The sequence below is a fragment of the Mus musculus genome, chromosome 4 (genome assembly GCF_000001635.26).
Source record: "Mus musculus strain C57BL/6J chromosome 4, GRCm38.p6 C57BL/6J".
Lineage (NCBI taxonomy): Eukaryota > Metazoa > Chordata > Mammalia > Rodentia > Muridae > Mus > Mus musculus.
The window spans coordinates 18,287,556-18,305,789 of NC_000070.6; positions in this window are offsets into that span (position 1 = coordinate 18,287,556).

The following is an 18,234-nucleotide window of genomic DNA, read 5'->3' on the forward strand; positions in this document are numbered from 1 at the left end:
AGAACAGCCAGGGCTATACAGAGAAACCCTGTCTCAAAAAACCGAAAAACAAACAAACAAACAAAAAAGAAACGCTGCTATACAGCACATGCCATTAGTGATCTGTTCAGGAATTTTTTGCCTTTGCCCATATGTTTGAGGCTCTTCTGCACTTTCTCCTCTATAAGTTTCAATGTATCTGGTTTTTTATGGAGGTTCTTGATCCACTTGGACTTGAGTTTTGTAATAGGAGATAAGATTGGGTCAATTTGCATTCTTTTTTTTTTTTTGACAATTTGCATTCTTTTACATTCTGACCACCAGTTGAACCAGCATCATTTGTTAAAAAGCTGTATTTCCACTGGATGGTTTTAGCTCCTTTGTCAAGATCAAGTGACCATAGGTGTGTGGGTTCATTTCTGGGTCTTCGATTCTATTCCATTGATCTTCATGCCTGCTTCTGTACCAATACCAAGCAGTTTTTACCGCTATTACTCTGTAATAAAATTGAGGTCAGAGATGGTGAATTCCCCCAGAAGTTCTTTTATTGTTGAGAATATTTTTTGCAATCATGGGTTTTTTGTTATTCCTAATGAATTTATAGCTGCCTCATGTGAGGCTATGCCAGGGCCTGGCAAATACAGAAGTAAATGCTCACATTTATAGGATCAAACACAGGGCCCCCAATGGAGGAGTTAGAGAAAGTACCCACGGAGCTGAAGGGGTCTGCAACCCTAAAGTTGGAACAACAATATGAACTAACCAGTACCCCCAGAGCTCGTGTCTCTAGCTGCATATGTAGCAGAAGATGGCCTAGTCAGTCATCATTGGAAAGAGAGGCCCCTAGGTCTTACAAACATTATATGCCCTAGTACAGGGGAATGCCAGGGCTAAGAAGTGGAAGTGGGTGGGTAGGGGAACAGGGTGGGGGGAGGGTATAGGAACTTTCTGGATAGCATTTAAAATGTAAATAAAGAAAATATCTAATAAAATAAAATTTAAAAAAGAAAAAGAAAAAAAAGAAAATTGCCCTTTCTAACTCTATGAAGAATTGATTTGGAATTTTGATGGGGAATACATTGAACTATAGATTGCTTTCAGCAAGATAGCCATTTTTACTATATATTAATCCTGCCATTCCATGAACATGGGAGATCTTTCCATATTCTGAGATCTTCTTTGATTTCTTTCTTCAGAGACTTGAAGTTCTTGTCATATAGATCTTTCACTTGCTTGCTAAGAGCCACATGATCGTATGTAATATTATTTGTGGCTGTTGTGAGGGATGTCATTTCCCTAATTTCTTTCTCAGCCTGTTTATCCTTTGAGTAGAGGAAGGCTACTGATTTGTTTGAGTTAATTTTATACCCAGCCACTTTGCTGAAGTTGTTTATCAGCTTTAGGAGTTCTCTGGTATAATTTTTTGGGTCACTTACATTTATGATCATATCATTTGCAAATAGTGATATTTTGACATCTTCCTTTCCAATTTGTATCCCTTTGACCTACTTTTGTTCTCTAAATGCCCTTGCTAGAACTTTAAGTACTATGTTGAATAGACAGGGAGAGAATGGCAGCCTTGTCTAGTCCCTGATTTTAGTGGGATTGCTTCAAGATTTTCTCCATTCAGTGTGATGTCGGCTACTGGTTTGCTGCATATTGCTTTTTTTATGTTTAGGTATGGGCCTTGAATTCCTGATTTTCCCAAGACTTTTAACATGAACATATGCTAAATTTTGTCATGTGCTTTTTAAAAATCTAATGAAATGATCATGTCGTTTTTTTCTTTGAGTTTTTTATGTAGTGGATTACATTGATGCATTTCTGTATATTGAATCATCCCTGCTTTCCTGGGATGAAGCCTACTTCATCTTGGTGAATAACTGTTTTGAGATGTTCTTGTAAAATCAAGAATCAACAAATGGGACCTCATAAAATTGCAAAGATTCTGTAAGGCAAATGACAGTGTCAATAAGACATAAAGGCAACCAGCACACTAGGAAAAGATCTTTACCAATCCTACATCTGATTGACAGCTAATATCCAATATATACAAAGAACTCAAGAATTTAGATTCCAGAGAATGAAATAATCCTAGTATAAAATTGAGTAGAGAATTAAACAAAGCATTTTCAACTGAGGAATATTCAATGGCCGAGAAGAACCTAAAGAAATATTCAACATCCTTACTCATCAGGGAAATGCAAATCTAAACAAACCTGAGATTTCACCTCACACCAGCCAGAATGGCTAAAAAAAAAAAAAAAAAAAAAAAAAAAAACGAAACAAAACAAACAAAACAAAACAAAACAAAACAAAACAAAACAAAACAAAACAAACAAAAAAAAAAAACTCAAGTGACAGCAGATGCTGGTGAGGATGTGGAGAAAGAGGAACACTCCTCCATTGCTGGTGGGTATGTAAGCTGGTACACGTTGGGGCCGGCCAGCGGCTCACATGTCCGGGTTCAAGCCTGGAGAGCATCTTGGAATCTGGAAGAAAAGAGGGACCCTAGGCGGGTTGAGAAATGATGGAACCAAGACAACTAGTCTGCTCAAGGTTCAAATTTTTAATGGTGGACACGCTTTATAAAAGAGGGGGAAAAGTCCATTTCTGCCAATTCATCCTTGGAGCCTGGAACCAGTGATGACATGGAGGATAGGGTATAGTCTCCAGAATAGCTCTGGGGCCTCTCAGCAGGTAGCAGTATCTTGAAGAGGAACAGTGGCAGTGGCAGAACAGAGTGATCTAGGGAGGAAGGCTCCACCCTAGATAATCTCCTTATTGGCATTAAGGTCAAGCTCTGGCTTAGCCTGCTTCAGGCTTATGGGAGGCTACAGGTGCAACCACTCTGGAAATCAGTTTTGCGGTTCCTCAGAAAATTGGACATAGTATTAACTGAGGAGTCAACTATACCACTCCTGGGCATATACCCAGAAGATGGTCCAACATGTAATAAGGACATATGCTCTACAATGTTTATAGCAACCTTACTGATAATACCCAGAAACTGCAAAGAACCTAGATGTCCTTCAACAGAGAAATGGATACAGAAAATGTGGTACATTTACACAACTGGACACTACTCAGCTCTTAAAAATGATGAATTCATGAAATTCTTAGGCAGATGGATAGAACTAGAACATATCTTCCTGAGGGAGGTAATCCATTCTCAAAAGAAAACACATGGTACACACTCACTGATAGGTGGATACTAGCCCAAAAGCTACAAATAACCAGGATATGATTCACAGACCACATGAATCTCAATAAGAAGAAAGGCCAAAGTGAAGGTGCTTCAGTCCTTCTTAGAAGAACAAAATACTCACAGAAGCAAATATGGAGATAAAGTGTAGAGTAGAGTCTAAAGGAAAAGCTACCCAGAGACAGTCTCTCCTGGGGATTCAGCCCATATACAGTTACCAAACCCTGACACTATTGGGGATGCCAATAAGTACATGCTGAAAGGAGCCTGATATGGCTGTCTCCTGAGAGGCTCTGCCAGAGCCTTACAAATACAGAGGTAGATGTTGGATTGAGAGCAGGGTCCCTAATAGAGGAATCAGAGAAGAGACTGAAGGAGTTGAAGGGGTTTGCAACCCAAAGAAAGAACAACAATATCAACCAACCAGACTCTCCCAGAACTCCCAGGGACTAAGTCATCTACCAGGAAATACACATGGCTCCAGCTGCATATGGAGCAGAGGATGGCCTTGTCACGCATTAATGGAAGGAGAGGTCCTTTGTCCTATGAAAGCTAAATAGATGCCCCATTGTAGAGGAATTGAGGGCAGGGAGGTGGGACTGGGTGGATGGGTAGAGGAACACCCTCATAGAAGCAGGGGAAGGGAGGATGTGATAGGGTGTTTCTGGGAGGGAGGGAAACTGGGAAACATTTGTATTATAAATAAAGAAAATGTTCAATAAAGAAGGAAGGAAGGAAGGAAGGAAAGGAGGGAGGGAGGGAGGGAGGGAGGGAGGGAGGGAGGAAGAAAGGAAGAAAGAAAGAGAGAGAGAGAGAGAGAGAGAGAGAGAGAGAGAGAGAGAGAGAGAGAGAGAGAGAATGCTGCTATTAAAAAATCTTGGATTTTGTAGAAAAAACAACTGTGTTCACATTTCAAGGAGTTTTCTCTAGATATCTGTTGAAAAATTCTAAAATATCTGTGTTTGCTCTCCATAGATCTACAGATAACTGAGCTCTTGCTAGACAAAGATATGTATCAGCTTGTGTCTCATCATTTAGCTTTGAGTCATTTATTTTGCAGCTCCCATAGATTCCCTTCCTCAGGACCCTGATGAAGCTGATGCTGGACCTTGGCAGGTACACCAGACAACTTTCTGAACATAAATGCAGAGAAAGTGGTGAAGCAGAGACAGAGGGAATGGTCAAGCAATGGCCAACCAAAGTAGAGATCTTTCCCAAGGACAAATATCAGTCCATGACACTCCTAATGATACTCTGTTATGCTTGCAGGCAGGAGCCTAGCATGACTGTTCTCTGAGAGCCTCCACCCAGCAGCTGACTGAAACAGATATAGAGATTCACAGTCAAATATTGGATGGAGTTCAGGGAGTCTTATGGAAGTGTTAGGGGAAGGATTGAGCTCCCCAAAGGGATAGAAACTGTACAGAAAGGCCAACAGAATCAACAACCCTGGTCCCTTGGAGGGGCTCAAGACTGAACCACCAACCAAACAGCATACATGGGCAGGACCTATGCCACTAGCACATATGTAGCAGATGTGCAGCTCTGTCTTCATGTGGGTCCCCCAGTAACTGGAGTTGGGGGCTCTTCCTAAAGCTGTCCCCTGTCTATGGAATACATTTCCCTAACTGTGCTGCCTTGTCTGTCCTCAGTGAGAGAGTATGCACATAGCTCTGCAGATAATTGATGTACCAGTGAGGTCCTCTACCCTTTCAGGTGTTAATGGAAGGGGCAGCAGGGGAGGAACTGTATGTGGGGGAACCAGGAGAGAGGTAGCAATTGGAATGCAAAGTGTATAAAAATATAATTATTTATTGAATTATTTAAGTAGAAAATATTTGAAAAAATCAAGGATGGTGATAACTGAATTATAAGTATGTGTATGTGTATGTTTCCAAATGAAATTTAGAATTATTTTTCAGTTCCTTTGAAGAATTGTGTTGAATTTCTGATGAGCATTTGCATCTATGAATGGCTTTGGGTGAGATAGTTACTTTTACAATATTAACTCTACCAATCTGCGAACTCGGGGGGCGGGGCTTAAATTTTCTTCACTTTATTTTTCAATGAAAATTTTTAATTTTCAAAATTAAAGATTTTGCTTTGCAAGGCTTTCATTTTCTTAGCTGGATTGATTCCACAATATTTCTTAGGCTAATAAGATTTAAATTGTTTCACTGTTTTTGTTTTCTCAGTACTTTTATTTTTATATAAAAATTGTATATTTATTTTGTATCCTGCTTCATTGGTTATTGCTAAGTGCAATTGTCAGCTGTGGTAAGAGTTTTCTGGTGTAACATTTAGAGTACTCCAAGAATAGAATCAAATCAACTGCAAATAAGAACAATTTGACTACTTTTTCTATATTTATTTTACCTCATTGTCATATTTTATTTTCTTTTGTTAATATTTCATGCACTATATTGAAGAGGAAATGGGAGGCTTGTTCCTTATTTATTTGAAATGCTTCTAATTTTTTCTTCAGTTGACATGATGTCAATTGTTGTCTTGTGTTATATTTCCTGTATTTGCTACATACATTGTCTGTGTTTCTAGATTCTTATAGAGCTTTATTATGAATGGATGCGGCATTTTATTTGTCAAAGACCTTTTCTATATTTAATGACATGATTATGTGGGGTTTTTTTGCCCTAAAATCTGTTTATGTTGTGGAAAACATCTATTAATTTATGTATCTCATACTATGTTTGAATCTCTGGAATAAAACCAACTTGATTACAAAGGATCAGATTTACAGTGGGTACTTAAATTCATTTTACAAGAAATTTATTGAGAAAATTTGCTCTAAAGCTCATTAGGAAGATTGGCTGATAAGTCATTTTTGTTGCATTTTTGGCTGTGGTTGATGGCAGGGTCACTAATATACTGCCATCAAAAAATTAAAAAGTGTTTTTTTCTTTTTGTTTATTAAGTAATTGGAGAAATTCCATTAGATTTTAAGGTTTGGTAGTATTATGTATTGAATCTAATTCTTCCTGGGGTGGTTGTTGTTGAGAGATTTTTAATTAGTGCTTCTTTCTCACTAGTTGCTCTAGGTCTTTAAAGTTCTTCACTTTGCTTTGAATTAATTTTATAGTTTATATAGATTTAGAAGTTCAAACTTTTATTTTTATATTTCTTAGTTTGGTGATGTGTAGGTTTTAAAGTAAATGTTTATGGTACTTAGAACTTTCCCAGTGTTTGTTGTAATCTTTCTATATTTACATCTGATTTTAGTAGTTTGAGTTATCTTCCTCTTTAGGATAGTTTGTCAAACTGTTTTCAATCTTGTTGATAGCCTCAAAGAACCAACTTCTCACTTCATTGATTCTTTGTATACTTTTTATTTCCATGTCATTAATTTCAGCTTTGACATTTATTATCTATTCCTATATACACTTTTGCTTTTGTTTACCAAGGACTTCAAATGCAACATTAAGTTATTAATATTAATATGAGCTTCCTCCCTGCTTGTTTGTTTTTAATGTAGGCCTTTTAGGAACTTAGTGCTGTTAACCTTCCCCTCAAAACTGCCTTTAGTGTGTTCAATGGATTTTTGAAATGTTGCATTTTCATTTTAAATTTTAGAATTTGAAAATTCCCTTCTTGTCATCTTATTTATCTCACCTTTTCTCCAGGATTCTTTTGTGTGCTTTGTTTCATTTCTATCATTGTTGATATCTACGGGTGTTTCTCTGTGTTCAAGTAGTATGTAGGATATCACTTCAATTTTTCTAAATTTGTTGAGACTTTCTTTACCTGTCTTCTTCTAATTAGTTTTAGTTCAAATTCTATTTTGTCATAAATTAGAATGGCTACGCCTACTTGTTCACTGTTCCATTTGCTTAGGATTCTACTTTCTGATTGTAAGGTGGTGTCTACTATTAATATATAATTAAGTTTGTATTTCAGGGGCAAAAAGAGATGAATCCTGATTTCCAATTTAATCCATTAGTCTGTGTGTTTATAGTAGAGAATCAAGACCAATATCTTGAGAAGTATTACTGAATGTTTATGAATTCCAAGTATGCTGTTGTGATTTTGTTTTCTTAGATTGATTTTGGTTGCTTGTTTTGGATTATAAATTCTTTGGGCTCACTTGGGTGTGTTTAATCTCTTTAGATCAAAGGTTTCCATCTAGTATCATTTGTTCAGGGTACTAGACAGTATAGCACCCATTCTACTGCTTTAAAGATGTACAGTGCAAGAGATGAAAATGTATGAAAACCAGGAATTTAGTGAGAACTGCATCTGAGAAATTAAAGTTCCAAACAGTGTTTTTCTTTGACAGAATATGTCTATGTAGTCCAAGATGTTCTCACTATATATGTATGTATTGTTAAATCTGAAAATGAGATAATTAATTTCCCACTTGCCATATAGAAGTGTACAATGACCTTGAAATTCAGATAACGAATGGGCCACTTTCTCTACAGAGACATTTCACTGCTGCCTGTGTTCCTCAAGGCACTCTTTCAGACAACTTTCTTAAATTCACATAAAACTTAGATCTTGACATTCAATTTTAAGTCTTCTTGGTTATTTTACAAAGAGTATTTCATCTTAAGTTCCTTTAGATGAACAACATAACTTATATTGCTATACCACACAGACTTGAACATTTATATATTTGAAAAGAGGGCACATTTTTCACATAAGTCTTTATTGTTGGGAATTCAACAGGAGGCCGATGCACAAGCCTAGTAGAATTAAATCATTTTATTTATCTCAAGCTTTGTAAAAAATTGAGATTAAGCTATTGTGGATTTGAAGTGTATTTTTGAAGAGTAATTAGCTTCTTTTATAATATTTGTCTTCATAAAGCTTGTGAAATACTTTGATTGTGTTAATAGCTTAATTATTATAACCCAAGCCTAAAGTCTTTAAAAATGATTCTGTATAGAGCATATTAGAGTTAGCTGATTGGGTCAGTTTCTTAAACAACTACATTTTTGATAGAGAAAATGAATTATCAGGTAAAATCATATTTGTGGGAATGCATTAGGAATTAATTAGTTGGATAGTTTATCTTAACTGAAATCTTAGTAGACTTGGCTTCAAGCATATGTAGAAAACACAGCTCAACTTTTTTGTTGTTTATTTGCTTGTTTCATTTGACTCAAAGATCCATCTAAAACGTCCACACCACCTTTATCTTTAACATTTGTGCTGGACCATCACTCCTCACAGAGATAGCATATCTCTCTCTCTCTCTCTCTCTCTCTCTCTCTCTCTCTGTGTGTGTGTGTGTGTGTGTGTGTGTATTTCTTTTACAAATCTGATGACCTTCAAGGGCAATGCTTAATAACTAATTAAATATGTCTTTTTATGTTTTAAATAATTACTGAAGGTAAATTCAAAGTACAAAATTTAAAACATATGTTCTCATCTAGAATACTGTTAGCTAAATTAGAAAGACAGACAACATCTGGAAATACAAATCATTGAGGACAATATAATTTTGTTAAGATTTACTTTGAGATTCTAATTTAAAAAGCCAGTGTAAAGTCGATTACCTTTTTTTTTTTCCACCTTCAACATGTATTGTGAAACCAAAGGAAATGTATTACTTTTGGTAGCTTTATTTAAAGGATTTTGGATTGTTAATTCTAGGACTCTCTTTTGTATGGTAAATTTTTTGTAAATGTGATAGACAAATAACCCTTCCTCAAATTTGACCCAAGTTTTAGCTTATAAGAATAGTTTAGGGAAGTTCTTGCTATTAGGGAAGAAGATATGTAAGCTACCCTCCTTTATAAGACATGAAAAGAACACATATGAAGCTCTCACATTCACAAGAATAGTCTATGTATGTGACAAGTGCTCCCAGCACAACAGCTGACTAACTAATGTGGACCCAAGTAAGAAACTCTTTGGCCAATTATGGTCTGATTTTGTTTATTTTCCAGGATCATATGAAACACTTCACTGTGTTTCTTTCCCCTTTAAAAAAATAAAAAAAGACACATCTAAAAGTATAACCTTGAACTCAGTTTGGAAGTATTATCTGCATTGGAGGAAAATACACAAGCCATGTCAGCGTGACATTTTCCAGTACACTCTCTATTAGGATCAATGCAACTTTTTTATTTGAAAGGAGAAACCCCATACTAAGTCAGGTTTGAGTATTTAAAAAATAAAGCAAAACAAACCAAATCAAAACAAAACACTCTAACATTTACTCTAGACCCCTCATCAAAGTAATAAAACCTAATGAATCTAATCCAGTGCAAGGTCTGATTGTCTGTTTGCCCTGGCCACTATCACCTCCCACCTCCTCCTCCTCCTCCTCCTCCTCCTCCTCCTCCTCCTCCTCCTCCTCCTCCTCCTCTCCTTGTCCTCTGTGTTCAAGTTTGGAGAAAAGATATAGAGCTGGGGAATGAGCCCTGATTTAAAGACTCCCCCCCCCCCTCAGGCAGTTTAAGAAAAGTTCCATTTTTGGGCCTAGAATCCATTCCACGAGTATACTAAGTGGGATTTCTTTTTGCTCTCGAATCTCCACTTAGATTTCATTTTGGAAAAACCTGAGGTGAGGCTTCCCTACACTAACTTGATCTTTGTTGCGAAGGGAGGAATTTTTTTTCTGTCTTGTAAAGCAACTACTCTTACAAATTCATATGTATATCTATGACAAACTCATCTTCGGATAATACATCTTCCAAAACTTGAAATGCGTCTCCTATTCCTGTTTTTAGGTCAATATGATTTCGTGCAGTGTTTGCTTTCCTACCAAAGGGAGATAAAGTTGCAAGATGTCTACATTGCTGTTTATCTTGGCATCAACTATATGACCATATCAGTGGGGAAGGCACAAAGGGCAAGAAACATTGAGAACATCTATTTAGTATGTTTTATTTAAAGAAAGGGTAAAACAGAACTGCTAATGGACAATGACACATAGACATAATTTGAGAAATTAAAATCTGCTACATGTAGGGCTTCTCTACTCTGTCTTCTCTGCTTTTCTCTGACTCTACCACTCTCTTAACTCCCTTCCCCATGCCCTGAATAAACTCTAGTAGGGGCAGTCCAGAAGAAACTATTGCTATTATGCATACTAGTTGCCTAGTTTCCAATCTTAATAAATGCAGTAATGAGATAAGCCATTTAAAATATACAATTTCATCTTCATGACTTCATTAGTAGAAAATTATAAAAATTTTCGAACACTGTGATAATGTTTAAACAATGTAAGCATTAGACCGTTCAAACAATGTAGTAAACATCATATGTATTACACACACACACACACACACACACACACACACACACACACATATATATATATATATATATATATATATATATATATATATAATTCATTATGATCTAAAGATTTTTCAGTGACGAAATAACTCTGGTATATACTTCAGTATTATTGTGCTCACTAAGAAAAACAAAAAATAAAATATCATCAAACTTATTCTTAGCCCAAAACTACTATTGCTTTTCCCAAGCCTTGTCAATTTCTTATTTGAATACTGGCTACTATTGTGAATTTTTGGAAATGGCTTAATGAAAAAGTTATTGCTTACATAGCAGGACAACGTAAGACCCCATCTAACACTTTGCTTTCCTTTTCTTTGACTACTGTAGGAGAGGTAGGACCTTTCTTAAATTGGAAAGTAATCTCACAATATTCCACATAACAAGAAAATTTTGGGGCAAAATATTACCTCTTGAGCTTTGGCATTAAAACCTGTTGCTTTAAGATGTTAATCTTAGAAAATGATGGAGAGTTGCCATGATTTTATATTTGTTTACATGACTTTATATTTGTTTACATATATATTTGTATACACTCTTACATAGCATGGTCTAACCCAATGTGTACCACAACCAACAAATCAAACAATTGGAATCCCTTAGAATAGACCTGTCTTTGTCATTAAATCAGATGTTCTGTTCACTATTAGGTTTGTAATGCCACTACAAGATTTTTTGACAAAAATAAGTTAAATTACTATCAGGAAGACTTTGTTTTTGTAACTAATGAGCTGAAATCTAACTTAGTTGTTCTCAAGATTTACCTCAAAGGAATTATAAACCTAGGATGACACAGCCTGGGTTATAACTCACAGTGAACAGATTTAAGAGCTTTGAAAAATGGAGTTTTGCATTGTATTTTCAATAAAAAAATGAGCCCCCTCTCCTAAGGGAATCCTTCACAAGCCAATGCAAACTGTTTAGGAAAATACAGATGTGCAAATGTCTTCAATTTCTCCCTATTCCCACTCGCTTTTGAAAAAGTCAAATGGCATACTCAGCCTTGATGTTTTCCAAAATCCACCATTTTATTTCTTTTTGTCAAACATGAGATTATCATTGAGGAGAAAAAAAGGCACAAATTATGCAAATGTTCCCACAGAGATTGAAAAATTTGGCTTCATATAAAAGTTGTCAATGATAATTGCAGAGTTGGAATAAATTGTGGCCTTAAGGTACTTGAACAGAAGGTCTAATGAACTTATGTCTCATAAAATGGAACAACGCGTGGCAATTAAATTGAAGATGGGGAATGTACAGCTTGCCACCACAGAGACAAAAAATTGTTGGGTTATGTGAGAATGTGACCTTGTTGGCTACATATGTTGCTTGATATTATTACTGCAATGAATTCCCCAACTAAAGCTGCCAACATTACCTACAGATAATGCTCAGTTGTAGATCTATAACTGAGATCACATATTTGTATCCTATCTGCTTCAAATCTAAAACTGACTTCAGTTTAACACCTTGCTTACTTTGGTTGTCACATGGTAACTAGAGTTACTCTGATATTAGCATCCTAAAGTATAGCCAACTCCAGACAAGTTCGGAACACTTCAGAGATGTAAGTCAATAGAATGTTTCTTTTCACATGGAAAAGGTTGGTTTTGGAGATAGTACTGAATGCTGTGGAAGGTTATTCTTTATTTAACTAGATTAAGCACCAGGAAAATAAAATTTAAAATGTAGATAATGGAATTATCTACAAAATTTTTTGTATCTCAGGTAAGTGTTGAACTTGGTATATATATATGTGTGAGCGTGTGTATACGTATATGTATATGTATATGTGTATATATAAATATATATATATATATATATATATATATATATATATATATAATCTTAGCTACTTTGTCTTCTTGCTGCTACCTCTTAAACAATTAAACCACAGAAATGGGCTTGAATCCAGAATTATACTTCTTTCACCCTTGTCATTATTTTTTTAAAACGGAAGCTTTAATGTTTTCATGTTATTGGTGTTAAATCTAACAGTCTATGAATCTAGTTGAGGACGTGCTTCAAGCCCAAGAGACTAATGGCTGAGACTTCAGGTAGATATATTTCCAATTTTATGAAAAAAATTTCCTGATCATCACATTAGATGGTGAAAAAGCATTTGATATAACATTTCATGTTAAAATTATTGCAGAAATCAGGAATTCAAGGCCCATGCCTAAACATAATAAAAGCAATATACAGCAAACCAGCAGCCATAATTAAATTAAATTGAGAGATACTTGAAGCAATCCCACTAAAATCAGGGATAAGACAAGGCTGCCCACTCTACGAGAGAACTTCTACAGCTGGTAAACAAGTTTATCAAAGTGGCTGGATATAAAATTAACTTAAACAACTCAGTAACCTTCCTTTAGACAAATGATGAAAGGGCTGAGAAAAAAATAGGGAAACAGCATCCTTCACAATAGTCACAAAATATATAAAATGTATTAGGGTAACTCTAACTGAACAAGTGAAAAATCTGTATGTCAAGAACTTCAAGTCTTTCAAGAAAGAAATCAAAGAAGACCTAAGAAAATGGAGAGATCTCCCATGCTCACGGATTGGTAGGATAAACAGTAAAAATGACCATCCAACCAAAATCAGTCTACACATTCAATAAAATTGCAATCAAATTTCCAATACAATTCTTCAAAGACATGGAAAAAGCAATTCACATTTTCATGTGGAAAACCAAAAACCCGAAGATACCAAAAACAGTTCTTAACAGGAGAAGAAATTCTGGGAGAAATCACCATACCTGACCTCAAGCTGTAGTACAGAGGAATAGTGATAAAAACTGCATGGTATTGGTACAGGTTAAGATAGGTTGATCAATGGAATAGAATTGAAGACCCAGAAATAAAAACCACACACTTATGAACTTATAACTTCACTTTATCTTTGACAAAGATGTCAAAAATATACAATGGAAAAAAGAAAGCATCTTCAGTGAATGATGCTGGTCTAACTGGCAGCTGGAATGTAGAAAAATGAAAATAGTTCCTTATTTGTTTCTTTGCACAAAGCCTCAAGTTCAAGTGGATCAAGGACCTCAGTATAAAACCAGATACACTGAATCTAACAGAAGAGAAAGTGGTAATGATCCTCAAACTCATTGGCATGGAGGGAAATTTCCTAAACAAACCTCTGATTGCTCAGGGCTAAGATCAAGGATTGATAAATGGGATCTTATGAAATTGGAAAGCTTCTGTAAGGCAAAGAACATAGTCAATAGGAAAATGGACAATCTACAGATTGGGGAAAAATCTTCACTAACCCCATATCCAATAGAGGGCTAATATCCAATATATGTATTGGATATTATATATGTATTGGATATTATATAAACACACACACATATATATATGCATATACATATACATATACATATACATATACATATACATATACATATACATATACATATACATATATATATATATATATATATATATATATATCTCAAGAAGCTAACTTCCAAAATACCCAAACAACTCAATCAAAAAAATGGGTTATATTGCTGAGTATTAAAAGAAATGTTCAAAGTCCTTAGTGATTAGGAAAATGCAATTCAAAATGACCCTGAGATTCCTACACCTTACAAAAATCAAAATGGCTAAGGTCAAAACCTCAGGTGACAGCACATGTTGTTGAGGATGTGGAGAAAGTAGAATACTTACTTCTCCGTTGCTGGTGGGATTGTAACTGGTACAACTGCTCTGGCAATTAATCTGGAGTTCACCCTTGTTATCCTTATAGGCAATATTTTCCCACATCTGTGTTCTTTTAAAATCTGATACATCTTGAGAGTACAAGTGTCATTTCAACAAAGGGGTGTAGACTGTGAGTGCTAATGATACTTATTAGATTTTTACAGACATCCTGGACCATGGGAACTCACTGGCACTCAGGCTTCTAAGTCATCTCTGCCCCTAGATCACTGTCTCCTTCCTACCCTGACCCTTTATGAGGCTACATTGTTTCTAAATCATAAAGAACATGATTGTTTTTTACTAAAACTAGAATATAAATACATACCTTCTGAGAGTATCATTTTCTCTATGTGTGTTTGTGTGTCTCAGTGAAAGAACTATCTAACAAGGTTGTTTTTCTATATGTAGACAGATGATATCTAAAAAAACTATAACAATCACAAACTATAAATCCTCAAGAATAAGGTTAGATAAAATAATTATAGAACAATAGTTTGAGGATCCTTATGAAAAAGCATTTCTCTTACTGACAGCCCAGTCATTTACAGATGTTTACATTTTGACAGTTGCCTACAAGAGCACAGCAAAATCCCTTAGCATGGAAAGAAAGGCCATAGGTGATGTGACAGGCATCCATTCTTAACATATATCTTGATAATCTCAGTGTTTCTAAAAGATTAAATTAGCTAAACATCATACACAGTAATGGTGAATAATCTGTAATTTATGAAAAATTGCTTCAAGTTTTTCTACTCCTTCTTCTTCTTTTTCAACTTGCTCCTCTCCATTTTTCTATCTCTGTCACTCCTTGTGAGTGTGTTATGTGTACATGTGGGTGTGCTGGTGTGCATGTCAATGCTTACAAATCTATAGGTCAGAGGAAGACATTGGTTCTTTGTCACTATTTGCCTTATTCTTTTAAACAGAATTCCTCATTAAATCTTGAGCTCACCATTTTGATTAGGATAAATGGCCAGTAACCTCTGGAACTTTTCCTGTTTCCATCTGAATTATTGAATTATAGGTATGCAGTTGTATGTTCATTATCTCAATTGACAAGTTTATTCAAATCTCTTTTAATGTAGGGCAATACTGCAGAGTCATTATATGAATAGTTTTTAATTTGTTTGACCATTAATTATCTACAAGCTCAATTAGAGAGATGATTTTCAAAAATTATCTGAGTTTTGGTTTCATCACCTTTAAATTTAGATATTGATAATTAAATAAGACATTCAGAAGCTCATTTGGCAATCTGGAATAGACTCAATTGATGTATAAACTTCAATAATAGCCATCTCTAATATATAATTTAATGATTCAATGCTAGAGAAATATATATGTCATTCCCATGGCTGTCAATCAAGTTCCACATAGGCAGAAAGGAATGGAGCTTATGACTGTACCAAGTTGATTTTAGAAATTCAGATTGCTGAAAGCTCAGCTTCATCTAACATGCACTAACATCCCTACTTATATTTGGTGTTGTTATGACAACTGCAGATAGAATGCTGGTCAAAGACGGTGGTGATCAAATGAGAAACAAAGATGGCGACTTCCATATGGATTAAATTCTGATGATGATTCTATCATAAATGGCAGTGTCCAGTGGTGGATTAAATCTTGGCTGGGGACTCAAAACAGTGCTTCTAACACTCCGGTGCTTATGCTCTAAAGCAGTTGAGATGCATGGTAGCATGGGATGGAAGAGTATTCTCTAATTCAACAGATGTTCTTTGGGATTTGCAGTGGCTGGAGGAAATATTTTCCATCCTTCTTTCTCCCTTAGATGATTCAGATCCCTCAGACTCCCTGCTATAATACAGCCTCAGGATTAAAGTAGTTAAGTCCCGGAATACTACAAAAAAAGAAAAAAATGGAGCTAATGTTTTACTGTAATACTCTCCAGTCTCAATCAAAATGGGTTATCAGTGATTTTGGCTATCAGATAAAAAGTTGAAACTAAAATCTCACCCTATATCTGGCCTGCTTTGATGAGATCAAGGAACTGAGACAGTAGGCTGACATACAGAAATGCAAAATGTTGCCCTTTCAGAGTCCCTGAGAATTAAGCTTGTTCCTCTTAAAGTTAACTAGAGATAAAAACTCTCTTTGTTTTACCAATTATACTCTGATTTAATGTGTGTCATGTGCGCTCATGATCACTGCTCTTGTAGTTGTTTACCTGCCATCCTGTATATAAGATTGATGCTACAAAATTCATTCTACATGGAGAATTTTGTCAACCATTTCAACCATTGTGGCCATTTCATTGTTACGTTTTATATTTCATGTGAAAATTATTATTTTTAACATACCCAATTTAATGTGTGTGCCTTCATATGTATGTGAGGTTCTATAAGTTTGAGAGACAGTTTTAGTGTTACATTAATGTGAGATTTTGCCTCCTCTTTACTATTCCATTCTTTCTCTGAAAAAAAAAATGTCATGCAAAAATGTAACTTGCTCTAAATTTGGAACGGGAGATAGTAAAACACATTAAATACGAACTTCATCTAACGTTTAAACAAAAAGTTAACAAAAAGATCAAGTTTCATCTTTATTTTTTGAAGATGGTTTGCATGTGATGCTTTCAAATGTTAGTTCTAGAATCTGACTAAAGTGTAATTTTTATTGTGGCATTTAAAGAGGAACAATTGTATACAACAAAGATTTGAAGTAAAAACATAATATCAATTTGTCATAAATAAAATTTAGATTTAATTATATGTTAAAAGACCTAATAAATACCCACTGTCTTAAAAAGCTAGGCACTGTTATCTTCTTGAAATCAATTAAAATGGTATTCTGAGATCTATTAAGTGTATATTTCATTGAAATTTAAAATGTTTACATACAATCTGTTTACTTTAAAACATTCCTTGGAGTCCTACGAGTAAAATTCAATTATGCAACAAAACTAGACACTAAAATAAATATGATCATAAATAAATAAATAAAAATGTAAGGAAAAGGATTATGTTATCAGATATTATCAAAGGTAGCAATAACTAATATTTTAGAATTTTGGATAATTTTAAGTTGTAATTATGGCAGTAATATACAAAAATGATTACCTATATATCTGTGTTATTGTCTTTCAGTAATAAAACAACAGCAATAATAATGAAATATAAGCCTTCCAGATTCTTGCCCAATGTAAAACAAAGGAGAAGACAAGCCATTTGAAACCAACTTGCTGATGCTCACTCATCACATTTATAACCTTACTCACCTGGTGTACTGGCTAGTTTTGTGTCAACTTGACACAGCTGGAGTTATCACAGAGAAAGGAGCTTCAGTTGAGGAAATGACTCCATGAGATCCAACTGTAAGGCATTTTCTCAATTAGTAATCAAGGTGGGAGGTCCCCTTGTGTGTGGGACCATCCCTGGGCTGGTAGTCTTGGGTTCTATAAGAGAGCAGGCCGAGCAAGCCAGGGGAAGCAAGCCGGTAAAGAACATCCCTCCATGGCTTCTGCATCAGCTCCTGCTTTCTGGCCTGCTTGAGTTCCAGTCGTGACTTCATTTGGTGATGAACAGCAGTATGGAAGTGTAAGCTGAATAAACTCTTTCCTCCCCAACTTGCTTCTTGGTCATGATGTTTGTGCAGGAATAGAAACCCTGACACCTGGCCACTCTCTCTTTGAAATCTAAAGCCTCTACTTTGTTTTACTAAACTTCATCTCACTGGAAGTATAAATTCTGGATTAAGAATGACTAAATGTAATGGAGGAAATGCTTGAACAAGTAAAAACTACAAAATACTTTCAAAAATGTATTATTATGTGTGTATATATATATATATATATATATATATATATATATATATAAAATCTCCATGTACCTGGTACATACATGTATTCATGTTTTATATTGTTCATATGATGCTGAATTGTTTTATAAATTAATAGTCTAATGAATTAAAAATTATTAAATCATTTCTAATTCTTATGGATCATACTATGTCTGGGAAAATTCTCTGCTCTGGCAGCCCATACAGCATAAGGTTGGTCACCAGTTCCAAAATGTTAATTAAAGAATCATTAATATTTCATGAGATGGG